Raw genomic sequence first — 14,378 nt, 5'->3', positions numbered from 1 at the left:
AAGGGTTGCCATGGTTCCCAGTGTTACGCAGTCATAACTAAAGTGGAAGAAGAAAGTTTTTCTTTTAAAGCAAGGAAACCTTTCTACTACTCTCTTCCCCTGGATGCCAATCGGACTAACCTTGTGGTGACCAAAGCTGAATCACAGGCTTACTCTAGCAAGTAACATACTTGGTTTTGAATAATTAAGATTCATCTCCTGGGGATAAGGGAGAGGCCCCCACCTTCCTAGGAAAGTTTTTATTACTACTGCATTTGTGAATCTTAGGACTCTGGCCATGGACCTCCCCCCCCCCCCCCGCCCCCCATCTACATTCACTCTAGTATAATCTCCTTTAGCCTCAAGATTTTAAGATCACCTCTACTCCTAATTTTTTATCTTCTGTCTGGACTGTGTCTTATGAATAGTAGACTCATATCCAACTGCCTTTTAGATACTACCATTTGTAAGTTTAATAAGCATCTTAAACTCGGTACATCCAATATTGAACTCCCCAATTCCCCACCCCTCAGCTCTTCTATGCTCCTATATTAGTCAACAGCAATTTTGTTCTTCCAGTTTTCTGAAGCTTAAAAACCTCGTAGTTACTGATTTCTCTCACATTCCACATCTGATTCATTAGGAAGCCCTATTGACTCTACCTTTAAAATGAATTAATATCTCCACTGCTACATTATTGTCCAAACCACCTGAATTATTGCAATACATTCTTACTGGTCTTCCATCATTGCCTACCATCCTTTCCTACTCTTAATATAGAAACCAAGCAACCTGTCATTCTGAATAAAACTCCAATGGCTTCTCATCTTCCCCCCCCAAATACAAGTCAAAGCCTTTTAGTGGCCTACAAGACTCTACACCACCTAGCCACTTATTTCTCTGACTGTCCCCCACCCCATCATTCTGACACAGCTGTACCTTGAAGTTGCCTAATATTCTCTCACCTCTTTTTATAGTTGATTTTTCCCTCTATCTGTTATCAACCCCCACATATATACATAGTTTTCTCCCTTTCCTCTTTCAAGTCACTGAACAAATGTCATTTTCTCTGTGAAGCCACTTCTCACCCCATCTAAAATTTTAATTTTAATTTTCCTTAGCATTTTTAAAATATTTTATTTATTCATGAGAGACACATAGAGGCAGAGACACAGGCAGAGGGAGAAGCAGGCTTCTCGCAGGGAGCCCCAATGCAGGACTCCTCCCAGGAGGGATCACCCTGAGCTCGAGGCAGACGCTCAACCACTGAGCCACCCAGATGTCCCTTTCTTTAGCATTCTTATTTTCTTTTTTTTTTTTTTTAATTTTTATTTATTTATGATAGTCACAGAGAGAGAGAGAGAGGCAGAGACACAGGCAGAGGGAGAAGCAGGCTCCATGCACCGGGAGCCTGACGTGGGATTCGATCCAGGGTCTCCAGGATCACGCCCTGGGCCAAAGGCAGGCGCCAAACCGCTGCGCCACCCAGGGATCCCAGCATTCTTATTTTCATTTACATTCCATATAGTAGTATTTTTAAAATATTTTTAATTATTAAGAAATTTGTATAGGAGTGCCTGGATGGCTCAGTTGGTTAAGCAGCTGACTCTTGATTTTGTCTCAGGTCATGATCTCAGGGTCCTGGGATGGAGCCCCACATGAGACTCCTTGCTCAACAGAGTCTGTTAGAGTTTCTCTCTTTCCCTCTCCCTCCCCCTCTGCCTCCCCCCCTGCTCATACACACCTGTTTTCTCTCTTCTCTCTCTGTCCCTCAAATAAAAAGGTCTTTAAAAAAAAATTATATCTTCCCCATTAGAAAGTAAAGTACATGAGGCAGGAATTTTTGTTCATACGTATCCCTGTAGCTAGAAAGGTGCCATGGCATATGGGAAGGTCCTTAAAATGTTTGTGAAGAAATTAATGTCTGTTCATCATGATTTTTTGGTTTCAGCTGGGTCCAATTTAGTAATCTTACTTGTTTCTGATGAATCTCCTTCCTGTTTCCCATAACTGCTATGCCAGACGATCGCCATTCCTGTTAGATACCCTACATTTATTCTTAGCTCTTTAGTAGTGGATGTTCTTTTTTAAAAAAATTTTAAAGAAAAAAAAAATTTTAAAGAACATTGATAGCATCGGGGATCCCTGGGTGGCTCAGTGGTTTCGCGCCTGCCTTTGGCCCAGGGCAGGATCCTGGTGTCCCGGGATCGAGTTCTGCGTCGGGCTCCCAGCGTGGAGCCTGCTTCTCCCTCTGCCTGTGTCTCTGCCTCTCTCTCTCTCTATGTCTATCATAAATAAATCAATAAATCTTAAAAAAAAAAAGAACATTGATAGCATCTATGAACTTGTTCTTCCAAGCTCATCCTCTTTCCTTCATATTTTAAATTGGTTAATCTCAGAGCCCACTTCTCATTTTGTTCAAATTTTATCTACTTGTACTCTTGGTACCAAATCATCCAATCTTCTCTGAACCTTATCTAAGCAATAATTTCTTAAGTATTTTTTTTATATCTCATTCTTATATATCTCATCTTCCTCTACATTGTTTTCTTCTCTTGACCATTTTAAAACCTCCCTCCCTTCTTTCCTTCAGATGACTTTCTTGAAATGTTTGAATTTACTACTGCATTTTCATATCCCTCTTATTCAATTCATTGGATTCTGGCTTTTGCTTTTCATTGCCTACAGTTACATTTACTTCGTAGGATTGTTGTGAGAAATTTTTTTTTTGTGAGAAATTAAATGAGTTTATATGTGTTAAGTTTTTAGAGTAGTGCTTGCACATAGTTAATGTTTTTTTAAGTGTTTACCATGATTACCAGTAACTCTTGAAACCAAGATCACCCTTGTGAGTACTCTTCTATTATCTTTCTTGTCTTTACTATCTCCTTCATGAAATGTTCCTCTTAATTTTGGGACACCAGTGGTATCAGGATGCTTTCACCTTCAAGTAACAGAATCTCTCAAACAGGAAGTCCAATGATGAGAGGTTCCAGGATTGATTGAGAGATGCAACAATGCTATTGAGAAACCAAGCTCTTGCTCTCTACCCTCTACCATTCTCACTGTGTCACAGATGTTTACCTTCAGGGTTGTAAGATAACAGGCATCGTGTTTTCATTATCCAAAAGCAGAAAGGCAGTTCTGGGATTGGGGTTTCTCCTGGGTAGGTATTTCTTTATGGGGAGGACAGTCTGCCTAAAGTTCCCCAGAGCATTTCCCTCACCTCCCATCGACCATCCCTTACATCAATCACTGGTAAGAGGAAATGTGATTACTATGAAAGATTTAAACTAACCATGAATCATTCCCCAGGGACTGGGGATGCTCCACCTTCCTTGAGTTCATTATTTTGGAAGAAATTAGATATCTGTTAAGCTAGAAAGAAGATAGGAATGGTTGTTTGGTTCATAATCAGTAGTATCTCCCATTCCATTGTCACTTGGTCTCTGTTCCTTTTCAGTGTTTTTCATTGTCTTCTCTTGATTGATATGTCCCTTAAATGCTGGGCATCCTAACGTTCTGTCTTTGATTCTTTCAAAAATTATTCCTCTCTTACACTCTACTTTTTCACTTTTTTTTTTTTTTTTTTTAGTTTTTATGTATTTATACATGACAGACAGAGAGAGAGAGAGGCAGACACACTGGTAGAGGGAGAAGCAGGCTCCCCATGGAGAGCCCAATGTGGGACTCAATCCTGGGACTCCAGGATCATGACCTGAGCCAAAGGCAGATGCTCAACCATTGAGCCACCCACCACTTGTGTTACCATATTTTCTAAAGCTTTATTTTATCTAAGACTTTTTTCCTAAGTCCCAATTCAGAATATCCAACTCTTTCCTGGACACCTTTATGCACATTCAATTCAATTAATTATTGTTGTACTAGGTTTTTGGGAGTCAAATAAACCTTTGCCATATATGATCTTACATTATAGTTGGGGAATTAGAGAAATGAGTTGTTAAATGATAGTAAGTAGGAATGCAATCTTAGCAAGCAATAACATTTACCAAGTATAGAAGTAATATAGATGAATGGGTGATTAATAGAGTGGTAGACATGTTCTGGTGGATCTCCTATTGCCCTTCAAATGTACTCTTCCTATATGCTATATTCTATACTGTCATTAGTAACCCAACTTAGCACACCTTTGTTCAGTCTAGAAACCAGGGGAATCTAAAATCCTTCAAAATCCCCAGATACAGTTGGTTGGCAAGTTTTACACATTCTGCCTCTTTTATTACTTAAATTAATTACCAATTTGTCTTTTTATATCATAGTCACACTTTAGGTCCCTGTAATTTCTCATTTCATTGACTTATTTACTCAGTAAAAGTCATTTAAATAGCAATGTATTATAAGGCTTTGTACTAGAAAAAAAAAATTGTAGAAAAAAACCCCCAAACTGGATCTCTCACGGATGGTACAATCCTGTGAGTAAGACATAAGCAAATTGATGGTTATGTAGTTGTGATAAGTGATAGAGTGGAGAACTGGGGAAAATATAGGAACTCAAGGTCAAGGGAACCTAATCCAAGCTGGCACTCAGATTTGCCCAACTAGAGGCTGAGTCTCTAAGTGGTAGTAAGCTCCATGCAGAGGGGAAAGAGTGGAATACACCCCCACCATTTCCTTTATACATACCAATGATATATCACTTCAGGAACATTACTTTGGGTGGCTGTACTTAATATCGCTGTTGCTCAAAAACAGTTTTTTAACTGACCACCATTAATTTAGAAGATTACCAGTAGTAGTATATCATTATACAGTTAGTTGATCCTTCATCATTCACCAATTCTGTACTTTCATATTTGCCCTACTAAAAAAATTTTTTTTTTTTTGCCCTACTAAAATTTATTTATAATCCTGAAATCAGTATTTGGGGTGTTTTCTCAGTCATTTATAGGCATATGCAAATGAAGAGGCAAAGCTGAAAAAAAAAAAAGCTAATCCAGTGTTCCCAGCTGAGGTCCAACAAGGAAGGCAGTGCTTAGACTCCTTATTTTAGCTCTCATAACAAGCCTTTGTGATCTATTTAGTGCATTTTTACAATTTTTGCATTTGTATGCTTTTTGTTGGTGACTTCAATGTTCAAAGAAATGATTCAACTTAGGGCTGAATTGCTGTCTAGTGTTCCTAGCGCCTTGAGTTGTTCGATGTTAAATGAGTTGTCTTGAAGCAGAAACACACATAAAACAAGAATATGTATTGATGACTTGACTTAACCCTGCCATTTCCCTTAGGGGCAGTGGTTCCTTTAGGGGATGATGAATTATTTGGTAATTATTTGGTAATTCATCATCCACAGCAACTTCATAGAACATAACTATTGAAAATAATAAGAATCGGGATCCCTGGGTGGCGCAGCGGTTTGGCGCCTGCCTTCGGCCCAGGGCGCGATCCCGGAGACCCGGGATCGAATCCCACGTCGGGCTCCCGGTGCATGGAGCCTGCTTCTCCCTCTGCCTGTGTCTCTGCCTCTCTCTCAATCTCTCTGTGACTATCATAAATAAATAAAAATTAAAAAAAAAAAAAAGAAAATAATAAGAATCGACTATTTTGTGGATAAATTTGATTTTTGGAAATAGCCAAAAATGGCCAGGAGGGATGGGTTAGATGAGAATGGTTAAGCTGGACAATATAGAGGTATGATTATTAAAGTCTTTGTCAACCTTTTATTTTTTCTTTTAAAGATTTTATTTATTTGTTCATGAGAGACACACACACAGAGAGAGAGGCAGAGACACAGGCAGAGGGAGAAGCAGGCTCCATGCAGGGAGCCTGATGTGGGACTCGATCCCAGATACTGGGATCACGCTCTGGGCTGAAGGCTAAACCGCTGAGCCACCCAGGGGATATTCCCCTTTGTCAACCTTTTAAAACATATTCCTAAATAAATGAATAAATAAAACATATTCCACCCTTGTAATAAACAAATAGCTTACTCACCACCCTAAATATTCTAGTATAGTCCCCTTAGCAGAGCTGCCCAGGTTGAAAATTAGTGCACATGTTTTATTTTACCATCAGCCTAGCTGATGTTTTGTTTTATTTATTTTTTAAAAGTATTTATTTATTTATTTATTTATATTTTTATTTTTTATTTAAAAGATTTTTATTTTATTTATTCATGAGAGACATAGAGACCTAGGCAGAGGGAGAAGCAGGCTCCATCCTAGGACCCCAGGATCACAACCTGAGCTGAAAGCAGAAGCTCAACCACTGAGCCCCACCTGGTGCCTCTGAGCTGATGTTTTATGGTGAAAGCTGCATTTAATAGTGAAAACTATGGTTTTTTAAAAGTTAAGTAGATACAATAAAATTTATTATAGTGCATGCTTAGATTTCCCTCTCCTTCTAGTCAAGAATAGCTTGTATAAAACAAAGGTTGGCAAACATTTTTGTTAAAGGCCGGACAGTAAATGTTTAGGTTTTGTGGGCCATATGCTGCAATCCTTCTACTCTGCTCTTTCACTGTATGGTGAAAGTGGTGATAGATACTAGGTACTATTTTATACATTTGTATTATAAACTCTGATACTGTTTTATCTTTTATGGCATATAACACAGTAGAGTCTCGATAACTGTTGCCTTGACTTCTTGATTTAGCTTAGAGAATAAAAAGGCTAGATTTTAAAATATTTAAAAGTCAAACATTAAAAACCACCTATTTAAAATTAAATTATTCTTGGGGCACCTAGACGGCTCAGTCAGTTAAGCCACCACCTCTTGATTTCAGCTCAGATCATTATCTCAGGGTCCTGGGATCAAGCCCCAAGTCCTGTGGGGCTCCCTGCTCATTGAGGAGTCAGCTAGCATTTCTCTCCCTCTGCTGCCACTCACAGTCTCCCTCTCTCTCAAATAAATAGGTAAATCTTAAAAAAGATAATAACATTAAATTATTCTTGAATCCTTTTTTTTTTTTTTCTCTTATCTTTAAATGTCCTCCTTTAAGCAATTACAGTAGTTTGGGCTCATTGTATTTGGAATTAGGCAGTCAATGGCCTTACTTTATAGTAGTCGATGATTACTATAAGAACATGTTGGCTTGTTTTATACATTTCCTAATACCTAACGTTTGATAGGTTGCAATACAGTCTTTGAATCATAGTTAAATCACCGTAGCAGTGGTTTAATTATTAGGACTTTATGAACGCATTGTACTATAAAGATATTTGATAGTTTGGATAAGGTACTGATTTGAATTAAATAAAACAGTTGGAGAGCTAAACTTGCTAGATAATCAGTTTATTGCAGTTTTGGCTAAGATTCTAACAATTCAGTGAAATAGCCTGTGTTCTTCTTTCCTGCCTCTCCTCTGCGCTACATTTTTTTTCTTTGTAGTCCTGGTCTTGTTCTGAGGAACTGTTGGTTTGACTGTAGCCACAGACTACTTCCAAGGGATTCTGATGCCTTCTCTCACTACTTACGAGAGGAGAGAGGAGAAACTTTAGAATAAAGAAAACCACATAAATTCCTCATTTCCTTTTTTTTTTTTTTTTAATTCCTCATTTCCTAGTGTTGCTTTTACTTTTAACACTGTGAAAACATATACTAAGTGAACATGGAGCCATTTTGTGTGGAGCTATTCCTACTACTTTAAATGTAAAGTATCATTTCAAAAAATACAAGTGTCTTTTTCTTAAAAAATGGAATGCTATTTTTCAACATGATTGAGGTAAAATTGACAAAATTGTAAAATATTTAAATATCACACACTGATAAATTTGATATATGTATGCATTGTAAAAAAATTCCTCCCCTTTAGTTAATTCACATCCATCACCTCACATATTTACCTTTTTTTTTTTTTAAGATAGTAAATGCTTCACGAATTTGCATGTCATTCTTGCCCAGGGGCCTTGCTCATATTTTAGTGTTATTCCATTTATAGTATATGTGTTGCTGAAGTGAACACTAGGATGCTATTTTATATGCAAAAATGGACTTTTCTTTAGTGTGCTGAAGTGAACACTAGGATGCTATTTTATATGCAAAAATGGACTTTTCTTTAGTGTGCATCTGTTAAGATTTTATTTCCCCTAAATGTACATGTGAGAGATGTATATGTGTGATATACTAAAGTTCATAGGTTGAGGTTTCTGAAAAATTGGATCATAGCACTGGTGATTAATAGGAACCTCTATATCTACACTGGCTAATAGAGTGGCCACTAGCCACATGAAAGCTAAGGGCCTGAAATGTGGCTATCTGAATTGAGATGTGTAAGTGTAAAATTCGCACTGGATTCTGAAGACTTAGTACCAAAAAGAGTGTAAAAGATCTTATCTTTATATTGATTACATGTTGTGATGATAATATCTTGGATTTATTGGGTTAAATAAAATACATTATTAAAATTAATTTTACTTTCCTTTTTACTTTTATTAAAATGTGGATTCTAGAAATCTCTACATGACATATGTGGCTCACTTTATATTTCTGTTGGACAAAGTTGCTCTAGATTATATGATTTTTCAATGTAGACTGTTATAATCAAATATCAGTTTATAAGACCCATTTAAAATGACCTAGAAGGGCACCTGGGTGGCTCAGATGGTTAAGCATCTGCCTTCCGCTCAGGTCATGATCCCGGAGTCCTGGGATGGAGCCATATCAGGCTCCCTGCTGGTTGGGAGTCAGCTTCTCCCTCTCCTGCTCCTCCCCTTGCTCACGTTCTATCTCTTGGTATCTCTCTGTCTCAAATGAATAAGTAAAATCTTCAAAAAAGGAAAAAAAAAATAACCTAGTATTCTATAGATTTTTTTGGCTCTCTTATTCAGTATTATAAAGTAATGTAGAGGGACTCCTGGGTGGCTCAGTGGTTGAGCATCTGCCTTTGGCTAGGGGTATGATCTAGGATACGGAATCAAGTCCCACATCAGGCTCCCTGCCTGGAGCCTGCTCCTCCCTCTGCCTATGTCTCTGCCTCTCTCTCTGTGTGTTTCTTATGAATGAATAAAATCCTAAAAAATAAACAAAACGTAATGTAGAAAACATTTTATTTTAACTAATTCCAAAATGCTAGGAAAGTATGAGATTAGCTCATTATATGTTCACCAGTCCTCTAGTAAGCTTTTCAATGACTTCTTATAAAAGAGGGTAGAAAGAAGGGCAAGTTGTTACTGGGCTATTTTATTAGGATGCTTTTTTTTTTTTTTTAACAAGGAAAACCTTGTGGGAAGGAAATATTTTTTTTCTTTTTCTCTCTTTCTCTCTCTTGTTTTTTTTCTTGAGTTGGCCCCATGCGCGTACAACATGGGTTTGAACTCCTGACCCTGAGATCAAGAATCACATGCTTACCAACTGAGCCAGCTAGGCGCTCCAAGATGCATTTTAATATCATCACAGAATAAAATCAGTTCTACACTCCCCAAAAAAGAATTTATTTTTTAAGTTTTTACTTATTAAGTAATCTCTAAACCCAACTTGGGTTTTGAACACAAAACCCCAAGGTTAAGGGATCCCTGGGTGGCTCAGCGGTTTAGTACCTGCCTTCAGCCCAGGGCATGATCCTGGAGTCCCGGGATCAAGTCTTAAATCGGGCTCCCTGCATGGAGCCTGCTTCTCCCTCTGCCTGTGTCTCTGCCTCTCAGTCTCTCTCTCTCTCTTTCTCTCTCTCTCTCTGTCTCTCATTAATAAATAAATAAAATCTTAAAAAAAAAAAACCCAAGGTCAAGAGTTGCACACTCCACAGACTGAGCCAGCTAGGTGCTCCTGTACTTTTAAATTTTGTTGTAAACCTTTTCTTTTGTAAAGACTATTAAATCAATAAAATTATATGTGTATATTCTATTACAGTGCTTTCTGCAGGGAATGTATTATAAGATCAAGCAATGATGCAGTATTGAAACTTGGGGAGTTACCAATATAACTATAGTGATAAAGTGCTGGGAAATTCCAGTGGTACAGACAATAGTCCAAGGAGAATGATGACTGATAAAAACTCTTGTTCTTTTTATTGTAGTTTGATATCTTCTACTGTTGCTCTTGAAGCTTACAAATACCAATGAAACTTTGTCAAGAACACTGTCCTTAGAAACAAGAAAATAATTTCACTAGCTTCAAAGTAAACTGACACTTAAGGAATATCAAATACATTTTAAAAGAAAGTTTGTTTGGGGGGCACCTGGACAATCTAGTTGGTAGAGCATGTGACTTGATTTTGGGGTTGTGAGTTTGATCCCCACATTGGACAGAGTTTACTTTAAAAATTAAGATTGTTTCAAAGACCTAATGAATTAGCCCTTTTTAAAGAACATGAAAGAGAAGTAATCAAGTTAAAAAATGACATTCAGGGGCAGCCCTGGTGGCTCAGCGGTTTAGCGCCACCCTCAGCCCAGGGCGTGATCCTGGAAACCTGGGATCGAGTCCCACATTGGGCTTCCTGCATGGAGCCTGCTTCTCCCTCTGCCTGTGTCTCTGCCTCTCTCTCTCTCTCTCTGTCTCTATGAATGAATTAATAAAGTCTTTAAAAAAAATGGCATTCAAAACTTAACAATCTGACTGTAAGTTTTTTTGTCAGCTCCCTAATATGAGCCTTCCTAGATCCTATGCTTTAATCTGACCCGTTTTGTTTTGTTTTGTTTTTTGTTTTATATCTCACATACATTTTATGTTCTTTTCCTCTGGGCTCTGTCTTGATCCAGATTGAAAACCCTCCCCATGCTCCTCTCTCTTTCTAAATTCTATCAATCCTTCAAGACCCTGCTCATATTTTTCTTTTATAAAACTTTCCTTTTTTTTTTTTTTTTAAATTTATGATAGTCACACACAGAGAGAGAAAGGCAGAGACATAGGCAGAGGGAGAAGCAGGCTCCATGCACTGGGAGCCCGACGTGGGATTCGATCCCAGGTCTCCAGGATCGCGCCCTGGGCCAAAGGCAGGCGCTAACCGCTGCGCCACACAGGGATCCCTTATAAAACTTTCCTATACCCACTACTCCAGCTCAAGATGAGCATATAATTAATGTTTTTATATATTTTCTTTTTGTAAACGCTTTCGCATATTTTCTCATTCTTTATAGATATAGATGATGTTTTATAGAATCAGGGAACCGAGCCTCAGATAAATAGTCCTTTTTCCAGAACTTCATAGAGATTACTAAATTGCAAAGCTAAGAATGTTAGAACCAACTCCTCTTATTCTGAGTTTCACCATCTTTTCTCCGTGGCTGAATGGTTCTTTAAATCCTGTAACAGTTGCATAACACCCTTACTTAAAGCTATTAATTTTTTACTCTATTTGTATCAAACTATTTAACTGGATTGTTAGCTGCAGGCTTGAAAAGGGATATGTACAGATTGTACATGAGAAAGGGAATAAATGCAAAAGGTCAAGAGAGCTGAATACATTTCTTGATAATAGAATAAAAGAGGTCATTAAGAGTTCTTTACCAGTCCATTTGCTTTTCTGAAAGCGTGGTACCTTTTTTTTTTTTTTAAGATTTATTTATTTATGATAGACATAGAGAGAAAGAGAGAGGCAGAGACACAGGAGGAGGGAGAAGCAGGCTCCATGCAGGGAGCCGGACGCGGGACTCGATCCTGGGACTCCAGGATCGCGCCCTTGGCCAAAGGCAGGCGCTAAACTGCTGAGCCACCCAGGGATCCCCGCATGATACCTTTTTAAAACTGATACCTAGACTTACTCCTTTTCCTCTACCTTAGTGCCAAATTTTTAGTATAATTCTTTTTTATTTTATTTTATTTATTAATGAGAGACAGAGAGGCAGAGACATAGGCAGAGAGAGAAGTGGACTCCATGAAGGGAGCCCAATGCAGGACTCAATCCCAGGACTCCGGGATCACCCCCTGGGCCCAAGGCAGATACTCAACCACTGAGCCACCCAGGTGTCCCCAAAATTTTAGTATAATTCTTAAAGCAAAGCTAAACATCCAGGTCTTCCCTGACCATCCTGGCTAAAGTAACTCCTCTCCATCAAATCCCTGTCTTAGAAACATTTAAAAATTTTCTTAGAGTGGGATCCCTGGATGGCTCAGTGGTTTGGCGCCTGCCTTTGGCCCAGGGCACGATCCTGGAGACCCGGGATCGAGTCCCATGTTGGGCTCCCGGCATGGAGCCTGCTTCTCCCTCCTCCTGTGTCTTTGCCTCTCTCTCTCTATGTCTATCATAAATAAATAAATTTTAAAAAATAATAATTTTCTTAGAAACATTTCTAAAAATTTTTAAAGATTTTATTTATTTATTCATGAGAGACAGAGAGGGAGAGAGGCAGAGACACAGGCAGAGGGAGAAGCAGGCTCCATGCAGGGAGCCTGATATGGGACCCAATTCCAGGTCTCCAGGATCATGCCCTGGGCCGAAAGCAGGCACTAAACCGCTGAGCCACCCAGTCTGCCCTATTAACTTGATCTTGATTATCTTCGCCCACTGGAATATGAGTTGAATGAAAGTAAGAATGCTATCTATCTAGTTTATAGCACATAGTAAGCACTCAGTAAGTATTTGCTGAATGAGACACTTCATTCATGGGGAATGTTCACTATGATAACATCCATCCTTTAAAACAAGTTTTAGGGACGCCTGGGTGGCTCAGCGGTTGAGCATCTGCCCTCAGCTCAGGGCGTGATCCCAGGATCCAGGATCAAGTCCCATCCGGCTCCCTGTGAGGAGCCTGCTTCTCCCTCTGCCTGTGCCTCTCCCTGTGTGTCTCTCATGAATAAATAAATAAAACCTTAAAAAAAAAACAAGTTTTATAGTACTCACCAAATACTATACAACTGCCTATTCTAAATATGAGTCCAAATTAACTGCAATTACCTGAAGGACACCTTATAGTTAAGAAAAAAGATTTCTAGAGCAATTTAAATAGGGTTTAATGTCTAAAGACACTTGCCTTAAGTTTACTTATTCTCTTATAACCTAGATATCGAGTAAGAAAAGAATCTCTTCAATATTTTTCTATTTTATTTACCTAATGATAAATTTGTATTTGAAATGATGACATTTTTAGGTATTGTAACTTACATTCAAAGTCTGAGATCTTTCCACAGGAATGAAAATTTAGCCTCTTGAGTTCCAAACTTACAACAGAAACTGCAGCAACAGGAACTAAGGCTGGAAAGGTCTGACTCTAAAATCAAAGATACATATATTAAGGAGCAGCTGACAGGCTCAGTCAGTAGACCATGTGACTCCTGATGCGACTCCAGGTCGTAAGTTCAAGCTCCTCGTTGGGTGTAAAGTTACTCAAAAAACAACAAAACAAAATTTTGAGAATACATTTTTCCCTTTTACTTTTAAATTTTTAAGTAGATGTATTTTTTTAGAGCAGCTTTAAGTAGCAAAAATTGAGTAGAACGTAGAGTTTTCCCATAAACATCCACCCCACCCCATTATCAATATCTTCCACTAGATGGAACATTTATTTACAACTAATGAACTTATATTGATACATCATTATCACCCAGAGTCTGTAATTTACATTATGGTACACTTTTGGTGTTGTACATTTTATTATTTTGGACAAATGTATGATGACATGTACCCACAATTTCAGTATCATACAGATTAGTTTCACTCCCCTAAAAATCCTCTGTACTCTACCTATTTACCCATCCCTTCCCAGTAACCCCTGACAACCCCTACTTTTTTTTTTTTTTTTTACTGTCTCCATAGTTTTACCTTTTCCAGAATGTCATACAGTATATGGCCTTTTCAGACTAGTTTCTTTCACTTAGTAATATGCATTTACAGTCCCTCCAGTGTCTTTTCCTGGCTTGCTAACTCATTTCTTTTTCGTACTGAATAATACTTTATTGTCTGAAAGACCATAGTTTATCACATTCATTCACCTACTAGAAGACATCTTGGTTACTCCCAAGCTTCCAAGTTTGGGCAATTATGAATGAGGCTGCTATAAACATCCATGTGCAAGTTTTTGTGTAGACCTAGGTTTTTAATTCCTTTGAGTAAATACCAAGAAACATGATTGTGTTTAGGATCTATGATAAGTGTAGTTTTTCTAAGAAACCACCAAATTATCTTCCAAAGTGTACCATTTTGCATTCCCATCAACAGTGAGTGAGAATTCCTATTGCTCTACAGCTTTGCTAGCATTTGGTGTTGCCAGTGTTCTGGATTTTGGCCATTCTAATAGCTATGTTGTGGTATCTTTGTCTTTATTTGCATTTCACTGACGACATTTGATATGGCGCATCTTTTCATGTGCCATCTGTATCTTTTTTGGTGAGGTTTCTGTTAAGGTGTTTGGCCCATTTTTAAATTGGATTGTTTGTTTTCTTATTGTTGAGTTTTAAGAGTTCTTTATGTATTTTGGATAATAGTCCTTTATCAGATATGTCTTCCTTTTTTCTCTCTCAAGATTTTACTTAAACTCTAAACAGGTTAGTTAACATATAGTGTAGTATTG

General features: G+C 38.1%; 1 protein-coding gene and 1 non-coding gene across 10 annotated transcripts in view; one reads left to right on the top strand and one right to left on the bottom strand.

Annotated features, from left to right (window-relative positions):
- DNAJB4 (DnaJ heat shock protein family (Hsp40) member B4) overlaps positions 1–14,378 on the top strand; it is a 44,224-nt gene that overhangs the window by 11,921 nt on the left and 17,925 nt on the right. The window contains exon 1 of one of the 9 annotated variants that reach the window (XM_038541612.1): positions 19–157. The exons of 5 other annotated variants lie outside the window; for them this stretch is intronic. The gene's annotated coding sequence lies outside the window, so the exon portion shown is untranslated. Of the gene's footprint in view, positions 1–18; positions 162–14,378 lie in introns of those variants that run through there. 3 more of the 9 variants (XM_038541611.1, XM_038541619.1, XM_038541614.1) reach the window with 3 other exon arrangements.
- On the bottom strand, positions 7,795–7,900 carry LOC119872402. Its single transcript, XR_005361494.1, has one exon. It is a non-coding gene; the product is annotated as a U6 spliceosomal RNA (small nuclear RNA).

The sequence above is a fragment of the Canis lupus genome, chromosome 6, assembly GCF_011100685.1.
Source record: "Canis lupus familiaris isolate Mischka breed German Shepherd chromosome 6, alternate assembly UU_Cfam_GSD_1.0, whole genome shotgun sequence".
Taxonomy (NCBI): domain Eukaryota; kingdom Metazoa; phylum Chordata; class Mammalia; order Carnivora; family Canidae; genus Canis; species Canis lupus.
This window is presented reverse-complemented; position numbering and strand designations above follow the sequence as displayed.